This window comes from Petaurus breviceps, unplaced genomic scaffold (assembly GCF_028583685.1).
Source record: "Petaurus breviceps papuanus isolate PSGF00001 unplaced genomic scaffold, PetGlider_PUasm1.0 446, whole genome shotgun sequence".
Taxonomy (NCBI): domain Eukaryota; kingdom Metazoa; phylum Chordata; class Mammalia; order Diprotodontia; family Petauridae; genus Petaurus; species Petaurus breviceps.
Genome location: NW_027186338.1, coordinates 1,661,980 through 1,682,660, shown reverse-complemented (window position 1 = coordinate 1,682,660; position 20,681 = coordinate 1,661,980). Strand labels below are relative to the sequence as shown.

The following is a 20,681-nucleotide window of genomic DNA, read 5'->3' as shown; positions in this document are numbered from 1 at the left end:
TAAGGTTGACCCATTCCCTTTTGCCTTCCTATTCTTCCCCTCCATTGTAACCATTTTCCCTTGCCTCTTCTATGAGATAGTTTACCCCATTATGTCTTTCCCCATCTTCTCTCATTATATTCCTCTCTCACCTCTTAATTTCAACTTTTAAGTATCATCCCTTCCTGTTAAATTGGTCCTGTGCCTTCTATCTATGTATACCTGTAAACATATATACACACATTCACATATGTATTCATATGCCCATATACCCTCATATATAGATTTTATATATGTGTATATATATATAATATATATATGTTTCTATTCCCTTCAACTATTTTCATACTGAGAAAAGTTTCATTGGTTACAATTATTGTTTTTCCATGTTGTAATGCCAAGCAAAGGCAACTTCCCAAAGTTCAAAATACCAGCATAGGTGCTCTCCATTTTATTCAGTGAAAAATTAAGAACAGAGAAAATCAAAATATAGCATCATTTAAAATACAGCATTCACCAAGTATAATTCAATAATCTCCAAGTACTACTCCACCCCTGGACATTATAATTCATTTAATCAATCCCAAAGACCCTCTTCTAAGTACTATTCCACCCCTAGGCTGTACATTCATTTAGTCAACCACAAAGCCCCTCTTCTCAAAGGGAGATTAGTTTCCAATCATAAGTAAAGTACATTCATTTGGTCAATCACAGAGCACAAAAAAGTCAAAAGTTCCCCACCCTTGGATCACAATTGAATCTACCCCAGAGTTACAACAAGCTTAAGCACAGCATTTAATGCACAAAGAGAGGTCTTTTCTTCATCTAGACCCCAGGCAAGTTCTCAGCAATCTTTGTTCCTGGGGAGACAAAGCTTAGCAAGGCCACAAGATACATTGCCAGTGTCTTCATTAATTCATTCTCTGTCTGCAGAACAGTCCTAGGACCCCTAAAAACATTAGCAAAACCCTCTTCCAGGATTTCTGTAAACATACAACAAGAACGAACCAACAGCAAGGTTCCAGGACCTCTGCAACAACAGCATTGGCCTTCACCAGTGGGCCCAATTCACTCTCTTTCTGCAGAACAGTCTCAGGAGCTCTGAACCAACAGCCAGGTTCCAGAACCTCTGCAACAACAGCACTGTCCTTCACCAGTGGACAAATCTGGCAAAACAACATCAAAACAGACAGAAAAAGTACCAGCATAACAGCCATGTCTCCTCAGTCCTTGGCAACTCTCAAAAGCCCTGGGCAATTCAAACTGGCCCTCAGCAATCCTCTCTGTCTCTCTCTGCCTCCAAGATGCTGCTTTCAAAAAGTTCTTCTGCCTCTCTCTTTGCTTGTGTCTCTCTAAATTTACATCACCAGCTCCTCCCAGTTCAGCACTCTCTTTTCACATCAAGAAGTCCATCCCACAAGTGGGATCACAAGTGGGATTCACAAGCTCTGGGTTTTAACACAATCAATCCAAAAACCAAGCCAATACAGGGGGATCTTTAAATTCCATTACTATTACACATGTAGGAATGTTAATAGTTCAACTTTGATAAGTTCCTTATGATTTCTTTTCCCTGTTTACCTTCTCATGCTTCTCTTGCTTCTTGTATCTGAATGTCAAATTTTCTATTCAACTCTGGTTTTTTCATCAAGAATGCTTGAAAGTCCTCTATTCTACTGAATGACCATATTTTCCCATGAAACATGATACTCAGTTTTGCTGGGTAGGTGATTCTTGGTTTTAATCCCAGCTCCTCTGACCTCCAGAATATCATATTCCAAACCCTTGGATCCCTCAGTGTAGAAGCTGCCAGATCCTGGGTTATCCTGATTGTGTTTCCACAATATTCAAATTGTTTCTTCCTGGCTGCTTGTAATATTCTCTCCTTAATCTGGGAATTCCAGAACCTGGCTGTAACATTCCTAGGAGTTTTCTTTTTGGGATCTTTTTCAGGAGGTGATCGGTGGATTCTTTCAACCTCTATTTTGCCCTCTGGTTCTAAAACATCAGGGCAGTTTTCCTTGAGAATTTCTTGGAGGATAATTTCTAGGCTCTTTTTTTTTTTGATCATGGCTTTCAAGTAGTCCAATAATTTTTAAGTTATCTCTCCTGGATCTATTTTCCAGGTCAGTGGTTTTTCCCATGAGACATTTCACATTTCCTTCTATTCTTTCATTTGTTTGGATCTGTTTAACAGCATCTTGATTTTTCATAAAGTCATTAGCTTCCATTTGTTCCAATCTAATTCTGAAGCAATGATTCTCTTCATTGAGCTTTTGAGATTCTTTTTCCATCTGGCAAATTCAGCTTTTGAAGGCATTCTTCTCCTCATTGCCATTTTGAGCCTCTTTTGCCAATTGAGTTAGTCTATTTTTTAATAGTGTGATTTTGCTCAGTCAGGCTGTTGACTCTCATTTCATAATTTTCTTGCATCGTTTTCATTTCTCTATCCAATTTTTCCTCCATTTCTCTTATCTGCTTCTTACAGTCCTCTATGGCCTGTAACCAGCTCATATTTTCCTTTGAAGCTTTTGGTGCAGGAGTTCTGACTTCACTGTCTTCCTCCTGTTTCATCCTTGATCCTTTTTGTCCCCAAAATAGGAGTCTAATGTTGGAATCTTCTGTCTGCTTTGTTTCCTTTGCCTGGTCATGTACCCCCTCTGTCACTGGGCTTTTTGCCACAGCAGGACTCTGCCACCAGATAGGGGAGCTTTCGTCCCAAACACTGGGATTTTCTCAGCTGCTGGAGGTATTAGATGGGTGCCCTCTCTGAGGCCTCCACATGCTCTGGCAAGCTGGACACACCCCGGACCTCCACCCTAGACTGCAATCCAGATCCAAGCAGGTTAAAGCAACAGTGATCACCCCTCAGACTGGTATCTTGGTCCCCCTACACTCTGCAGGCCAGGAGCTGAAGCTGCCACGTGGAGCTGGCTGGCTGTGCCAGGTGTCTCAGTGGCTTCTCGCCCCGGGGCAAAAGCCGATGCACTCCCACTTACTGGGTCCCAAAGTCCAGACTGCACTGACCTCTCACTTTGTCCTTCACATCTATGTATTGATAATTGTGGAAATGGCCACAGCTGCTGATGATATGGAGTCCCTCTGGCCAGGGGCTGGTCAGACCTGCCCTGGGGCTAAAAACCCCCACTCACACAGGCCTAGACTCAGCTCCCAGAGCAATGCGCTGGCTGATTCCTGCCGGGCTGTCCTCATCAGGAGGTTCGCTTCTGTGTCATTTTGTGGGTTCTGCAGCTCCAAAGTTTGTTCAGAGTCCCCTTTTTACTTGATTAGGGAAGGTGGACGCTGTAGCTGCTCAGAAGTCCTGCTTCTACTCCACCATCTTGACTCCCCCCCCCCCCCCCCAGATTTGTCTTTTACCACCTGTATGATTTGGGCAAGTCATTTTACTTTCTAGGGCTTCAGATGTATTGTCAGTAAAAATGAAAGGCCTGACCTACACAGCCTCACAGCATCTAAGAGAGACAGTGCTGCCAGGAAAGTGTACGTGAAGTAGAGCACAAGACCCTGGTGATGCTCTCTGATGAGAAACATGGCCACCCAGTCAGAGGGGCCATCAGAGAAAAGCACACAGAGGCAGGTAGTTATTCCGGATCCTCTTTTATATGGCCCTTGTGTGATTGCTTTGGCACAGGGATCTCCCAATAAGGAAACTTCCTCTCCCTAGGTTAACTGGTAATTGTTCTGCACCCTAAGAGTCTTCTAGGTGTCCAGAGAGCCAAGAGATGACTCCCTCAGGGTTCCAGCGCCAGTGTCTCTAGGGCTGATAGTGAGCCTTGCACTTCCTAATTCTGAGACTGGCTCTTTCCAGTAGGCCACGTTGTGTCTCCCATCAGCCAGAAACCCCTTTTTTATAGGCAGCAATCTCTTAGGAAGGGTATAAGTCATTTTTAAAAATCACCCTTCCTCCCCATCAGGTCCTAACTCCAAAGAAATCAGCAGTCACTGTCCTAGGCAGACAAGCGGTGGAGCCAGATTCAAACACAATACTCCTCTGTTCTATGCTCAACCCCCAAACCAGAAAATTTGCTTTATTAAAAGACCAGGAGCAAGGGTGACTCATTAATTAGCCCATAAGCCTGCATCTTCATGGATGTGAACATTATGCATTTTAAACAATTATCTCCACCTTCCCTGAGGCTGATAAGCAGCAGATTCAGTGACTAACAAATTATGCATCGAAGTCCTTTCCTCGAAGGCCAGGCAAACCCATTTCTCATTTGGCAGTGTGCACACTTGAAATGAATTAGTTCATTTCTCAGCATCCTATTCAGTTATAAGCCAAAACTTTTTCCAGGGAGCTAATAAAAACAAAATTAAATCAAAGCAGGGTTTCATTTCAATAATTAGTAAAAAGGCAATTACTTACATAATTATCCAAATGTAGCCCCACTATATGATTGACAGTCATTTTTCAAGCCAGAGAAATTACAGTTTTAATGGTGACAGCCAAGTACAGATTGGTAAACTTAATTTCTTCTGATTCAGATAAACACAACCAATAGAATTCAGTTTAATTTTTAAAGTCAACTATTTAACATATCAAATTAACAGAGCGGGGGCGGCCAGGTAGCACAGTGAGTAAGAGCACTGGCCCCAGAGTTGGGATGACCTGGGATTGAATCCAGGCTCAGACATTTAGCACCCACCCTGGTCGCGTAACCTTGAGCAAGTTACTTAACCCCAATTGCTTAGGGGCAGCCAGGTGGCTCAGTGAGTAAGAGCAGCGGCCCCCCGGGATCGAATCCGGGCTCTGATACTTAGCACCACACCCAGAAATAACTGGCCGTGTAACCTTGAGCAAGTTACTTAGCCCCAATGGCTTTAAAAAATAAAATTAACAGAGCAATTAAAAAAATAGTCTATATTTGTAGAATGTCACAAAAATTTTTTTTTGGAACTTATTGAATTTCAATTTACAAGTACAGGAAACTAAGCTAACGGCTAACATTTATACAGCTCCTCCTATGAGTCAGGTACTGTGCTAAGCACTTTACAAATATTATCTCATTTGACACTCACAATAATCCTCAGAGGTAGATACTATAATTATGCCCATTTTACAGTTGAGGAAAATGAGGAAGCCAGAGCTGAAGTGACTTGGCCAGGGTCACACAGCTAGGAAGTGTCTGGGGCTAGATCTGAACTCAGGTCTTCCTGACTCCAAGTCTAGTGCTCTGTAGACCCTCTGTGCCACCAGCTGCTTCAATATTGCCCAATTTGCAAACTCTTGAGCCTAAAGTGTTCTCATCCTGGGCACAATCTATCACTTCAAAAGACAACAGACATAAAGCCAAAAGAAACTTCAGAAGCAATCCAATCCAACCTCATTTTATACAAATGAGTGTGAGGGAGGTTAAGAAACTTGTCCACCCTGACAGCCAGGCAGTAGCATGAGAGGCAAGATTTGAACTCAGCTCCTCTGACTCCAGAGCCAGTACTTTTTACCACTGAATCACACATTTTCCCAAGATTTTAACAAATAATTTACTGTGTTTGAAAAGAAAGCATGATCATTTCTGAAGCATCAGCAGATAACCGAGTCAATTTTTCTAACATAAGAGCTATTGATTTATAAATTATTCATTTCTCCAGGGGAAAAGTAAATTTAGTTATGAAGTGATTAAGGCAGGAGTCAAAATAACCTCACAAATTTCCTAAAAACCCATGGTTTATGGAAAGAAAATGCAGGCTTCTAATATTAAATCCTTTCTAGAGTATTCATGAGCTCTGATTATTAGCTGGGCAGCTTGGCCTTGTGGTTAGAGAGCTGGCCTCCAGGTCAGAAGGACCTGAGTTAATATCCCATCTCTGACTCAGTCTAGCCATGTGACCCTGTGCAGGTTATCTCCCCCTCTTGGCATCCCAGGAAACTCTCAGACTCAAAGATACAGAAAAGGCTCTAATCTGCATTAGCAGAGGAAGGGCCTCCGTGGGAGCTCCCTACACTGATGAGCTCACAGGTTAGATCAATATCAATCAATTCATCAATTAATAACCACTAAAGCATATAAGGAAGGTCTTTTAAAAGGCTGTCTGAAAGCCAACAGGAGAAGGAGGAGCCCCAGAATCGCATTGTTTATGCCCTCAGCAGTCCATACTCCAACAAACTCATACCTCACTGGATTTAAACACTGCTGAATTAAATAAAAACCCCCAAACAAACACCACTATGGAATCACAATCCAAGGGGGTGGGCTTGTTTCTTTTGTAAACAGACAATTAGAAAAAAACCCCTCTGTATTTTAACATAAGGACAAATATGTGACAAGTTTTCAGTCAGGGGACAATTGATGGGGCTCTACTTCAACATGGGTGCCAAAGGTGAACAGATGCAGTATTTGTATTTGTGATTTTCTCTTTTGTAATAACTTTTTCTTGATGTCTTTTGTTTTTTTATAACATCATAGTTATCTCTGGCATCCATCCCTAACCCCTCCCCCCCCCATAGCAGCAAGCACCCCAAGAGTCCTCAGGGTTTGCTGCCACCACAGGTTCTTGAATCTGCTTTGATAAAGGAAAGCAACTCAAAATGGGTTAACAAGCTTACTTTAATCAGTCAAACATGTATCATTTACCTAATTCAGGGGGAAAAGGTCAGTACCCCGAACTTCAGAATACACAGACAGAATTATCAAGACAGAAACAGATCAAGTAGACAGCTTTCCAAACTGTCCAAGCATTACATCTATACCAAATCAACATCTGGCTTTCAACATCTGGGTTTTTCAAAGGGGGGGGGGGAGGCGGCCCCAGACAACAGCTTCCCAGAATCCATATCAAATCACAGAACACTTCTCAAAGTGAGCCCCACAAAAACAAAGCTACACATCAGGGCTTATATAGCCTTCTCCTAGCTCAGAGAATGTAACAACCTTTTGGACCCACTGGCCAATCAAAAAGTATCAACTGAAAAACAAGCCTCCCACCCCAGGCTCCAGGTGCACTTTAGCCTAGGGGCAGGGAAGATCTTTAAATTTGCATTTCCATTACACCCCCCCACACACACACACAGCCATCCCATATAACAAAGTATTTTTCAAAGAAAAAAAAAATCAGCACAATTGATTGATACACTGAAAAATCTGAGAACCTGTGACCCCTGTGGAGGGGTGGGCTGGGGGAGTTCTCTCATATCTCTTCATTGAGTCATGTTTGATCTGCTACATCATTTTGTTACATTCACTTCGCAATCTGTGCATGGTTGTTCCTTCCATTACATTGTTACAGTCATTGTGTATATTGTTTTCTTGGTGCTGCTGATTTCACCTGCACCAGTTCATAGAGATTTTCCTATACTTCTCTGGATTCATCACACCCATCATTTCTGACAGCACAATGATATTCCATTACATCCATCAACCACAATTTGTTTAGCCATTCCTCTGATTGGCATATCCTTTCCAATTCTTTACTATCACAAAAAGGACTGCTACAAATATCTCTGAGGATTATCTTATTGATAAGCCCAGTAATGAAGCGTCTGGTTCAAAGAGTATGGACAGTTTAGTTACTTTACCTGCATGATTCCAAATTGTTTTCCAAAATGGTTATGCCATTTTACAGCTCCACCAACAATGAATTAGTGTGCCTGTCATTCTACAATCCCCCCAATATTAATTAATGCCATTTTGTCATCTTTGACAATTTGTAGGGTTGTTTTGACTTAATTTCTCTTATTGTTAGTGATTTGGAGCATTGTTTCATGTGGTTGTGAATACTTTGCAATTCTTCTTTTGAGGACTGTTTGTACATATACTCTGACCACTACAAGGATTTACGATGTTATTTTAATGCTTGTACAACTTAAGAAACCCTTTGTTTTGGAGCAATAGGATACAAATATTGTATGGGGGGGATCAAAACAAGAACTAATATTTTATATGGTGAATTTTCAGGACAGTCTATGAAGACTTTGTCAAGGTTGAAATTGCATATTAATTAGCACAAGAGAGAAAATGAAATTATACATCAGGTGGTCTTTTTTCCAGAATTTTCAAAATGTTTATAAATTTAGTTTTACTACCTCATCAGATATACATGGCATAAGTATCGATTTCACTGTACTTATTCCTTTAAAAAGTTTTATTGATGTCTTTCTTTTTTACACCATAGCCAATTCCTGAAATAACCCACTGCCTCTAGAACCACACCATAAAAGACCAGGCTACTAGAAAGGATGATGGCCTTGGCTTAGAGTTACAAGGACACAAGGTTTGAATCTCACCTCTGGCATCACTAGTGTTATGATTCTGGGAAAGTCCCTTAACCTCTCTGAGCCTCAGTTTCCTAATATGTAAAATAAGAGCAGCAACTACTTCACAGGATTGATGTGCAGATCAAATTAAATAATATATGAAAAACATTCAGCAAAACTTAAATGCTACATAAATATCAGTCACCACAATTATTACCACAAAAGAAGTATGTTAGATCATCTACATTATATTTCATCTGAATTAAACTATCTTTGTGTGGCTAGGAGGCACAGTGGCTAGAGTGCAGGGCCTGAAGTCAGAAAGACATCTTCCTGAGTTCAAATCTAGTCTTGGACATTTATTAGCTATGTGACCCTGGGCAAATCATTTAATCCTGTTTGCTTCAGTTTCCTTGGAGCTGGAGAAGGAAATGGAAAACCACTCCACTATCTTTGCCAAGAAAACCCCAAATGAGATCACAAAGGTGTCAGACATAAAAAAAAACCAACTGAATAATGATAAATATATCTGGGGCAGGAGGAAAAGTTAGGAAAATTGAAACTGTTTTGCCTGATAATATTATCTTCTTACAGCATACAATTCAACTCCAAACATTATGCAATAGAATGTGATATATGTTCTGTAACAGAATATTCTATATATAATAGAATATATATTCAATAATAGTACATTCTTTATATAATAGAACTATCAAGCTCTCTTATTCTCAGAGAAAAAAAATTTCATTAACAATCAAACAGTGTTTACAGCAAAATAATCAGCACACTTTTTTTCTCTCCACTTTGTGGCTGCAGTAGTCTTTGAGAGCTGAAAAGTTTGCCATCAGCCTGGGCCAGCTGGGAATGACTACACCAGGGTATCTGGTATGTATACACACCACTGCATCTAAAACATTTCTGCACCAGAACTGAAAGAGGGCACTTCTCAATGTAACTTGTTCAGGTATTTGATCGACCTACTGTCAAAAAAACAGTTTCCTAATCAAAACATTTTAGAGGAAACCATCACTACTAAAAAAAAAATTTGTTTTTGGAAGGTTGTGAGAGTATTGTTTTGTTTTGTTTTTCCCACTTATTAGTATTTTTTTCCAATTACATATATAGTTTTCAACATTCAATTTTATACAATTTTTTTGTTCCAAATTTTTTTCTCCCTCCCAGCATGCAGGCTAAACATGTGCAATGATACTAAACATATTTCTATATTAGTCATGTTGTGAAAGAATCAAAACAAAAGGGAACAACCACAAGAAAGAAAAAAAAAGTGAAAACAGAATGCTTCCATCTGCATTCAGACTCCAAAGTTCTTTTTCTGGATGTGGATGGCATTTTCCATCATGAGTCTTTTGGAATCGTCTTGGATCCTTGCATTGCTGAGAAGAGCTAAGTCTATCAACGCTGGCCACCGCACAATGTTGCTGTCACTGTGTATAATGTTCTCCTGGTTCTGTTCACTTCACTCAGCATCAGTTCATGTAAATCTTTCCAGGTTTTTCTCTACTAAAATTTTCAAAACAGTTTTACTACTTATTACTTTTTAAACCCTCTCAATCTTTGATCAAAAAGCACACCCATGATTCTAACCACACTTAGTACCTCCTAAAAAAAGCTTCTGCCTCTCTCAATGTTCTTTAGTCTCCTCATCCAACTGCCCTTTGTTAAGTTACTGTACAAAGGCCCTGGGGCAGGTTGTTAAAAAGTCATTAAGTCTCCATCATTTGCCTTAGGAGTCCACAATTTGACAAAAAGTACACAATATATGTCAATATTTCAATTCAGCAAATATTTATGGACAAATATGTCTACAAGATAAGTAAACATGAAATAACAATAAAATAAGCATAATGAGGAATAGGATAAAAGGCACAAGAAGGGTGGAAATAGGGTGACATAAAAGATCTAAGGAAACAAGTATTTCCAATGCATCCAAATTGGGCCCTAAAGAATGGATAGGATTTTAATGAGAAATTAGAGAAGGAAGGAGAGAAAGGATATTTCAGGTATAGGGAACAGAGTGAGAAAAAAATTTGCAGTTGGAAAGCAATGGACAAGCATAAGGGACAAGAATTTGAGTTTGGCTGAAGCAAAGTGCACATGGAGTGGGATTATTAGGCAACAAGATTGGAAATCCAGGGAGGTCCTTGAATGCCTGAATAATAGGGAGATGGCCTCAATATGCCACAAATGACTGCCTGCCACTAGAAGTCCATAAATCCTAGAAATCAGTAGGAATGGCAATGGATTGGCAGGACTCATGAGTCAGATTTAGAGAGATGTTAAGGTTTCACAAAATACTTCCCTCACAACAAGGCCCTGAAATTGTGCAATTATCACTACCACCATTTAAAGACACTTAATCTTAGAGAGACTAAGTGACCAGCCCATTGTCGTAAGTCTGGTAATACTCCAAGCCAAGGCAGAAACTCGGGTTCTCCTGATTCCAGGTCTAGTGTTCTTTCACACTGCCTAATATTCAATGATGATTTTACTTAGGTTGACGAATTGGGTTAGGAGGTGACTCCTTGCAGTCCAATGCAGGAAAGAAAATTCCCTCTGAACTTTCAAAGTTCTAGCTGGCCAGACCAGTCTTATCATACGTGCAAAGTAAATAAGGAAAAATGTTGAAAAGCTACCCTCACCACACACCTCCATTCTACGTATTCAAACAATATATTTATGATCATACCAATCTTTATAGATGTTAATTAAAAGTGTTAAATGTCAAGAGTTAAGTGGTAATGGATAAGTAAAAGCTGCTTTTTGCTTTTCTCTGTGGCCCCTCCAGGTGGAAAATGAGGTAGAGGTTTCCAGGGATCTCAGAAACTAAAAGGGAATTTTCACAGTTAGTGAAAAAGAGAATTTGCTTCAGTAAAAGTTAGAGATAATAAGATCACTTTTTTGAGGTACTGGTCTAGAAATATCTGTAAACTGCCCTCTGGGTAGCAAATGGGGGGTAAAAATTGAAACTGCTGTATCTTAGAGTGGTCAATGGTGTCACAGAGAAAAGCCTTTATACAACAGGGATGAAGTGAAACTTGAAAGAAGATAAAAACTTCCTGGATAACAGGGTAAGGATATGGGCCAGGAACAAAGTACACCCAGATCATTGGATCTCTATACAAAGAAAGGAAGCTCTCATTAAATATAACTCCTAGATGGACTACAAATTCATTGTAAAGTGCTTTGCAAACCTTGAAGTATAATACAAATGCTAGCTATTATTATTATTATTAAACCTTTACAAGTTCTCATAGATCTAACCTTAGTTGTACTGAACCCAACAAGCACAGATCCTAGATCGTCCATTTTGTCCAGATAGTACCTGGCCAAGAACCTCTTCTATCTCCCAATACATATCTCAGTTTTCCTAATCAGAGTTCCTTTCCTGAGCCTCTGCACAAAGTTCGCTTCTGACAATCTTCTACAACTATGAAGAACAGGACAGGTAGGCAGCCATCTCAAGGTCATGGGTGGGAACCCAAATTCCTTTGAGGTATGGGTGGGGGCAATAAAGACAGGGAGCCTACCATGTTATGACAGGCAACCTGCTATTTTCAGATTTTTCATTTTCACTTCTTTAAGGACAGAAAATGAAAATCTACATTACCTAAAATATTGCCTCAGGGCCATTTTCCATCTAAACAAGAGTTCAAAATAGTCCATTATAGTGAGGGGGCCTCTTGCTACATAAACCCGTATATGGGAACCTTTCCTACATGCATAAAATCCCCAAGTAGAATGGTGGGTCCAAAACAGCTTAGACAAACCAGAGAAGGCGAGACAAAGGAAGACGGGGAAAATGCTATTTTATTGTAGTAAAAATAGTTAATAGACGTGCATTTGAAAGTGAGGCACTAAACATGCAGTTTCTCCTATTTAAATACACACGTACATGAGTATGTTGGTGACATGGGGCATGTGGGGTCCACTTTAAGTTCATGCAAACAAACAGCTCAGCTTCCTTTTCTAGGCACATTCTTGGTTTGCAAACACAAACATGCTTTGCATCACTCTACAACATTACCTCAGGTGGACAGCAGCTTACAGTCTTCTAGCAGGGGCAAAGTCCTATGTTTGCTGATCATCTCTTAAGTCTCGCTTAAAAGAAAACCAAACACAACCCCAGGAAATCCAAATAAAATCAGATTTAGTTGTAATTATTTTGCACATAGCATCTGAAAATCTTAATGCACTTTACAATCAAAATGCATGACAGCTTGCAGTTCACATAGAAAAAGCATACCCAACATAAGCTTGGTCTCCAGGAAATCTGGCCTGGCTTCTCATCCCCCCTCAGAGCTACATGTTAGAGTACAGGAAAGGTATTTGAGAGCAGGTTCTATACAACATTCCCGTGCCCCCTCCCCCCCCCCCTTGGGGGTGAGAAAATCTGACTGGGTTTCCTGGAGAAACTAAGCAAAATCATGTCCTACATCCTGTTCTATAGGGCTGTATGAGGATGGCAGCTTTCCAATGAATGGGAATGATCCTTGGCCAGGATTTGTGTCAGGAAAACATGGATTCAAATCCTGAGTGAAAAATGTACTATCTGTGTGACCATGGGCAAATCACTTTACCTCTCAATGTTACACACACACACACACACACACACACACACACACAATACACCTCTACCACCACCACCTCCAGCAATTCTCTAAGCCTATAAATTACAGATGAGTGGCCAACCTGGATTGCTGAAGAAATTTACACACACACACAGCTTCCTATACTGATGGATTCATAGGTCCATCCAAGGTCTTGTCTCCCACTCTTCCCCCTCCCCCAAATTACAAGTACCATTCCCAGAGGATCTGCAAATGGTCTTCACTCTACTTTTTACCAGCCAAGAAACTCTAAAAATTTGGGAGTAAAATCACAGATAGGAAAACTAAAATTAACCCTAACAAATATTTATAAGAAGACCAATAGAAGCCTCCACTTTGGGCGCAAGGGGGAGAGGAACCAACAGAAGGAATCATAAGGATAAGAGCTACTCCTTGCTCATCTTCACTAACTACTTCAGGGAGGGCTTTCTATATGTGCAATAACATGGGTCAGGAGAATGCCTGATTTAAGCAAAGAAAAGTGGCCCCAGAGATGTTAAAAGACTTTCAAGAAGAAGGAGGAGGGGCCTAAAACTTAGTACTTCTGAATCTTAATTTGCTCTTCTGAAAGACACAGAAATTCTTCAGAAATGACATTGTAAGGAATAAAGAGGGGCCTGTGAAAAAACATAGGGAATTGTCAATAGGGTTGTAAACCATGGATTTTCAACCAATAAAACTCAAATTTTGTTATTCCAATACAGCTGTGGTTCTTAGAAGCCCTGAGATAATGCTAATAAACTGCATGTACACTGCAAAAAAGAACAAAACTAGATCAAAATTTAGTAGAAAAACAAAAGTCTCACCTCTGGTTTGCTGAGGCTGGATGACACCAGGGAGCCAGATCCTACATCTAAGTCCCACTGTTTTCTACCATGATCTTCAGGATCCAATGCAGCGATTCGCCCATCCAATGTACTGATAATCACCAATGATCTATAATTTTAAAAACAGTCACCAGTCAAAATTTAAAGAACTACCAAGAAAACATTTACTAAATGACAACACTCGGGGAGGCCAGGTGGCGCAGTGAGTAAGAGCACCTGCCCCAGAGTCAGGAGACCCGGGATCGGTTCTGGCCTCAGATACTTGGCACCCACACAAAATAACTGGCTGTGTAACCTTGAGCAAGTTACTTAACCCCAATTGCTTTAAAAAAAAAATGACAACACTCTCAATTCTAGCAAGTCCATTTTGAGATAGGAGGCAAGACTCTTTGGAGAGAGAAGAGGGAAGAACACTGATAAGGTCACTCTAGCAGGCCTAGCATTAAGACAGGTACTTATGGCCCAGAATTATCAAGATGGCCTAGGATCAAGATGGGCCTACAATCAAGACAGGCCCAGAATCAGGACAGGTATTCATGGTCTAAGATCAAGATAGATATTGACGGGCTTGAACCAAGACAGACATTTATGGGCTAGAATCAAGACAGGTGTTTATGACCTAAAATTAGGATAGGGACTTAAGGCCTAGAACTAAGGTAAGGTATTTATGAAAAAGAGAGGTAAATCTTTTTTTATTTCACTTTTTGCAACAACTTTGTCTTCTTTTCATTTGTTGCAATAATCGCTAATTCAACCATTAATACAAAAAATGATCTGGCAAATATTCTACTCATATCCCTTTCTAAAATAATCTCAATAAATTCCACAAATCTAAACTTTTAAAAAATCTTATAGATTATGATTGTTTTTAAAGATTTCTTTATTTTGAAACTGAACACCAAATAAAATGGGCATTTCCATATACAAAGAACAGAAAAGAGAATTGTATTTAAAACTGCAGATCTCTATCATGTAGTTTTCTATTTAAGTACATAATAAATTCAACATGTAGCTTCAAAGTGGTTCTTGTGGGTGAGAAGCGAATTCTCTATTTAAGAGGTCAATTTCCCTACAAAACATCTATTAATTTAATTTCTGAAAAATATAAACTTCACCAATAATAGATAAAAAAAGTCTTTAGAATTAACCCAAGAGAAAAGTAACAACAACAAAAATTCCTCCACGTTCTCAGTATACCTTCCTAAAGAATATAGCAAGTAAATTTATATTTGGATTTTTTAAAAGATCTTTAAATTTCCAACTTTTAGAAACTGACCCTTTCCACTTCAGCAACAGGAAGGTAATTCAGTCCCCATTAACTCTCCAAACCAATCAAAGGGGTAGTTTTGCATCATTAATTCAGTTTTATTTCACTCAGTACATTAAAGATCCATTATTTTCTCAGCATGTCACTTATTAGAGCAGAATACATGTGACAAACTGAAACATTTAACTGTAATTTACTGGAATCATGGCATTATTCCAACTATTCAAAGGGTTTTCAGAGTGAAAAAGGGACGAGATTCTGGCACTCAAAAAGTTTACCAATCTCAAGAGGGGATAAGGTAGACTATCACTGCCACATACAAACATCTCAACTCTCCTTGTGTGCACAAGTACAGGTTTTAATGAAGTTTCTGGAGTCAGTATCACAAGTCAAGAACAGTAATTCTGTTACCAGCTTTCACTGAACACCAGCTCTGGGTGTGGTTGAATAAAAAATTAGAGTATGATTTTCCAATTAGTTAAGTCATTTTATTTTAAGTCACCTTTTAAAGAAACATTAATGCCTAGGTATAACTGGGTGTCTTTTAAAAGAACTCTATTTTGGGGTGGCTAGGTGGTACAGTGATTAGAACACCAGCCTTGGAGTCAGGAAGACTTGAGTTCAAATCTGGCCTCAGACACTTACACACACACACACACACATACACACACACACTAGCCATGTGACCTTGGACAAGTCACTTAACCCCAAATGCCCTCCCAAAAAAAGTCTATTTTTATCTTTCACTACTTAAGTTAACTAAGATTTCCATAGGTTTGGGGTGGCCAGGTGATGCAGTGAGTAAGAACACCGGCCCAGGGATAGGTTCCAGCCTCAGATACTTAGCACCCACACAAAATAACTGGCCGTGTAACCTTGAGCAAGTTACTTGACCCCAATTGCTTAAAAAAAAGAAAAACGATTTCCATAGGTTTAAGTAGAATAAATAAGAGTAAGCAAGGCTCCTAAAGCAGGATCACTATGACCAAAAATCCCAACCTTTCTTTGGCTAGAAACTTCCATTTAACTCAATCTTCTACTTTCTGCTTATAATTTATTGAGGAATGACTTTCCAAATTCCCTGCTTCTTCCTTATCCTTATGAAAAGCAAGAGAAGAAATCCACAGAGCAAAATTTTGACTGGCCTAACAGTTTTTATTAGCCAGCTTCACATTCTGAGGGTTTTTCAAAAACCTCAAAAAGTTGGTGGTGTTACTTTCTCTTTAGAAAATGATTAAAAGCTGCTTCTCAGATGCTCTGTATTCTCTTATTTCAAACTGACAAATGTAATTCTAATTAACTGCAAAAAATAAAACCTATTTATTACATTTTTTTAAGTTAATTCTGTATTTGGAAAAGAAAAAGAAAAGGCATCTCAATTATCACTTAAAACCCATGAGGAATTAAGTCAAGTTCTCAACCACAACCTATTTCTATGAAGTTACCAGATTAATTTTTCCAACTAATAAAATGAGGAAGTAAAATTGTGTTTTATAAATCTGAGCAGGATGGGCAAATAAAAATAAAATCAAGCTAATGAATTGCATGTTTTTTGAAACATTCAATATACTGGCTGTGTGGCCTGGGGCAGCTTAACTTCTCAGTGCTCTGGAGGGCAGGCAACTCTACATTTTGGCCTTGAGGTCACATGCAGCCTTCTAAGTCCTCAGGTGCAGCCTTCTGACTGAGTCCAAGTTTTACAGAACAAATCCTTTTATTAAGGGGATTTGTTCTGTGAAGTTTGGATTCAGTCAAAGGGATGCATTTAAGAACCCAGAAGACCACATGTGGCCTTGAGACCAAAGGTTCCCCACCCCTGCTCTAAAACTATCAATTGCTAAACAGATTAAGAACTGCATTGGTAGAGGGAGTTTCTGTATGTGGGAGCTCCCAGTCAATCTGGAGTCTCACACCAATGAAATCACAATTCCAATCTCTATCCCTATGTTTTCTAAACTTCTATCTTAATTCTAGGCTAACTAGGACAACCAGATACCTATTTTACAAAAAATTAAATCTCAGCACCAGCAGACCATTTTAATACATAAGCATGACATGGAGCCATCACCCCACAGCCCTGGCCAGCAGCCCAGCCTTTGTTAATACCAAGCAACTGGAACCCAAATACTAGCCTGTTTTTTTTTTTTTTTTGGGGGGGGGGGCGGACTATAAGCCAACTGCTTCATCCAAACAAGATGCCCAGTATTCTCCTTCATTTTAAGGAGAGGCAGATCTGAAGAACTGGGATGGATTAGCTATAAGACACACTACTGGAAAGTTTCATGCATTGGCTACTTGGGTTAAGCTTAACCTGTGCCAGTGAATTTTGACCAAATCTAATAAATTCCACAAGCACCAGATGCCTGAAGTGTCTTCTTTAGATTCTTCTCTGGCACTTCATCTGATTATTTCCTTTGACTTATTAACTCTACCATATATCAGGCCTCTGGGTACTTGAAATAACCCTCCAGCAGATTATAAATGACATTAAGGCAGAGGCTATGTTGTCATAGTTCCTTAACAGAGCAGAATGTCTTATACATATTTGTTAAACAAAATTATTTTATTTTCAACATAACTGATGAATGAAATTAATGAAAGAAAAGTATTTTTATCGGCTCTTCTCGGGTACGGTCTCTGGTCAGGTAACAGATTCTATAATAAAAAGCTATTTTGAATATCATCATAGGCCCAAATGGAGCAAACAGGTAATACAGGCAACCAGCAGTGTTGGCTACAGTGGATTTAACTAAGGGGTATGAAAAATGCCTATTATTTAGACACATAGTGGAAAAACCAATCCACCAGTCCACATATCGGAGACAGGTGTGAGAAATTAGCTGATTCCAAAACTGAAAAGGTAGAAGAGTGGGAAGGACTGTGTGCAGAAAATTGTGCAAGGCTTGAAACGCCCTACTCTTTTGAAAAAAACAAACAAAAAATAAAACAATTAATCTGGAAGTGCCACATGGCTATGAATCTTGAAATGCCCTAACCTCTGAAGAAACTAGTCCATCAGTGATCTTCAGGTCAAGGGAGAGAGGGATGGTAAGTGAAAGGAGACAGAAGCATTGTTCCACTAATCAGTTGTACACAAGTGGTCAAAGAGATGGCATTCAGAAAATATATGATCAGAAAGGAGGCAGGTCAAGTCATATATTAAGAACAAATGATAACAGGTCACTATGTGGGAAGGAACTTGAGAGATCCTTAAGTCCAGCCTCTGAAATCTCACAGATGAGAATATTAGGCCCCACATGCCTTAAGTGACTTGCTCAAAGTCAGACAAGGTAGGGGCAGAAGTCAGACTGGGCTCCAAATTCTGCATTATTTCCCCTGTTCCAGATAGCTTACGTAGTTCTCTGGTACCCACAAAGTATGAAAGGACCTCCAGCATGCTGGGCCCATCACGGAAGACAACGTGAACAAGCACTGAAAGAATGCGGCAGGATGAGAAGGAATGGATGGAGCATAATTTTCATCAATGGAAGTAATGCTGCCTGAGGTCACAAATCCATTGAAGAATCAAAGTGTAAGTGACTGATGTTGAGCTGCCACCATTTGGAGCTAAAACAAGCAGTAGGTCTAGATGCCTGAGACTATTCCTAGTTAAAGATAATAAGCAGAGAAGATCATTGCAAGGCAGTGTGGTGCAGTGGAAAGACTGGGATGTGGAGTCAGAAGACCTGAGTTCAAACACTAACTCTTCTACTATTGTCACTTTATTGTTTTCATGGTTGTATCCTTTTGCAAACTGTTTCTTCTTTCACAAAATGACTAATATGGAAATATGTTTTACATGATTGCACATATACAACCTACATCAAATTGCTTACTGTAGCTTCTTGGAGCCACAGGTGAGAGTTGGGTGGCAGGTGGACACCAAAGGTGAATAAGCAACTCTGAAAAAGGCTCCGAGGCCCTCCTACCACGGGTGCTAGAGCTCCCTGAACACCACCACCATGCTAGATGAGAGGGATACATGCGACACAGACCTTGCCCTCAAGGAGTACATAATAAAAAGAAAATAAATATGATTCAAGAGAAAGAACAAAAGCAGTCAAAGCCCTGTGGGATATATAGAAACCTCAGGCCTCTATAACATACAAAAAACAAACAAAAAAAGGATGGGCACAGCAACCTTCAAAATAACACAAGGAATGAAACTTTTTACCAGACAGGGAAAGATTTACTGTGAACACAAATCGAAGTTCTTATCCCTAACTCAGCTTTCTGTACCCAGTCCTACCACTGATTTATCTGAGCTAAAATCAGAATTTACAATAAATAAGAAATAATACTAATGAGAAGAAGATATGGTATTTAAGAAGATTTGACCTTGAATTAAACCAGCTACTGACATTTTTAAAATAGGAAATGGACAACAGAAATGACAGTGACACCGACTATAATTTCATCCAGAAGTTAAACCCACATAAATTAACTATTACAAAATCTCAGAAAGCCCCTTAGCAAACATTCATCTTACTTGCCAAACAGATATGACTGCCAAAGATAACACCAGTTTGGAAAATAAGCCCATCTGTTAAAATCTTACAAAGAACGATGAACAGTTATAAGCATCATCATTTCATAAAGCAGAGAGAAGCAGTGACAAGGTAAGACAAATCAATGAAATGGTTATCAAGATAACCAAGGAAGCAAAGTCATCCCAAGCACATTCAAGCATGAAAAGAGAAAGAAAACTACATAGAAGAAAGTGGAAAATATTTGCAAAAACTATTCCATCAAACTTTATCTTACATGTGGACCCCTAAAATCATAGACCCTAGAGTGCTTAGAGAGGAATAAAAAATAGCAGCAAATTTAGAAAACAAGGATGGAAAATGATAATAGCCAAAGTAAACATAGTGGTTTAAGATTTGCAAGGCATTTTACAAATGTGATGTCATTTGATCCTCATGATTCCATTACTATTATCTCCATAGTACAAATGAAGGAACTGAGGCAAACAGAAATTAAGTGACTTACTGACAGACTCAGTGTGTGTCTGAAGCTGGATTTGAACTCAGGTTTTCCTGACTCCAAGTCCAGCATTCTATGTATCCACTTAGTTGTCTCAGGAAGAAGCAGCAGAATTGGGTTAAATAATAGAAAAAAGACCAGTGAAAGCACTGAGGGACCTTTGCAAGGTATCTAAACTAGGGGAACACACCAAAGGTGTAGGAAAAAAACCTCGGATCTTAATGATATTTTTTCTATAAAAGATAAGCAAGAAAACAGCTACCGCTGACTTACACGCCTATTCTCCTATCTCTACCAAATCCTGATGAGGATCATCTACACATAAATCGAGGCCATGCTTGCTGAGGATACTTGGTGAGAAACAAGCAGGCTCACCCAAGCACAGTAAGAAATGATTCAGAGAAACAGGAAACTGACCTTTCTCAAGCACAGGTCCAGCCATGTCACTCTGCCCCCTGACCTCACCATTCAGTAAACTCTTGTTACTCCCTATTACTCCAGGATCAACCATGAAGCCCGGTTTGGCTTTCAAAGCCCTTTAGAACCTGGCTCCTTTCTACCTTCTTACACCTTAGTCTACTCGACACACTGGCAATCCAGTGACACTGACCTTCCTACTGCTCCTCAGACAGGACACTCCATCCATCCACGGACATTTCCACCCAGAATTTCCTCCAGCCTCTCTCCACATCCTCGTTTCCCCAGCTTCCTTCAGATCTCAGCTAAGGTCTTCCCTTCTGGCGCCTTCCCTCTGAGAGGATCTCCAACTCATCTTGCCT

The 20,681-nt window shown here is 39.6% G+C and overlaps 1 protein-coding gene across 1 annotated transcript in view; it reads right to left on the bottom strand.

Annotated features, from left to right (window-relative positions):
* The window catches only part of EIF2AK3 (eukaryotic translation initiation factor 2 alpha kinase 3), an 80,025-nt gene that overhangs the window by 48,893 nt on the left and 10,451 nt on the right, over positions 1-20,681 (bottom strand). The window contains exon 2 of the mRNA XM_069101039.1: positions 13,629-13,758. The gene's annotated coding sequence lies outside the window, so the exon portion shown is untranslated. The remainder of the gene's footprint in view (positions 1-13,628; positions 13,759-20,681) is intronic.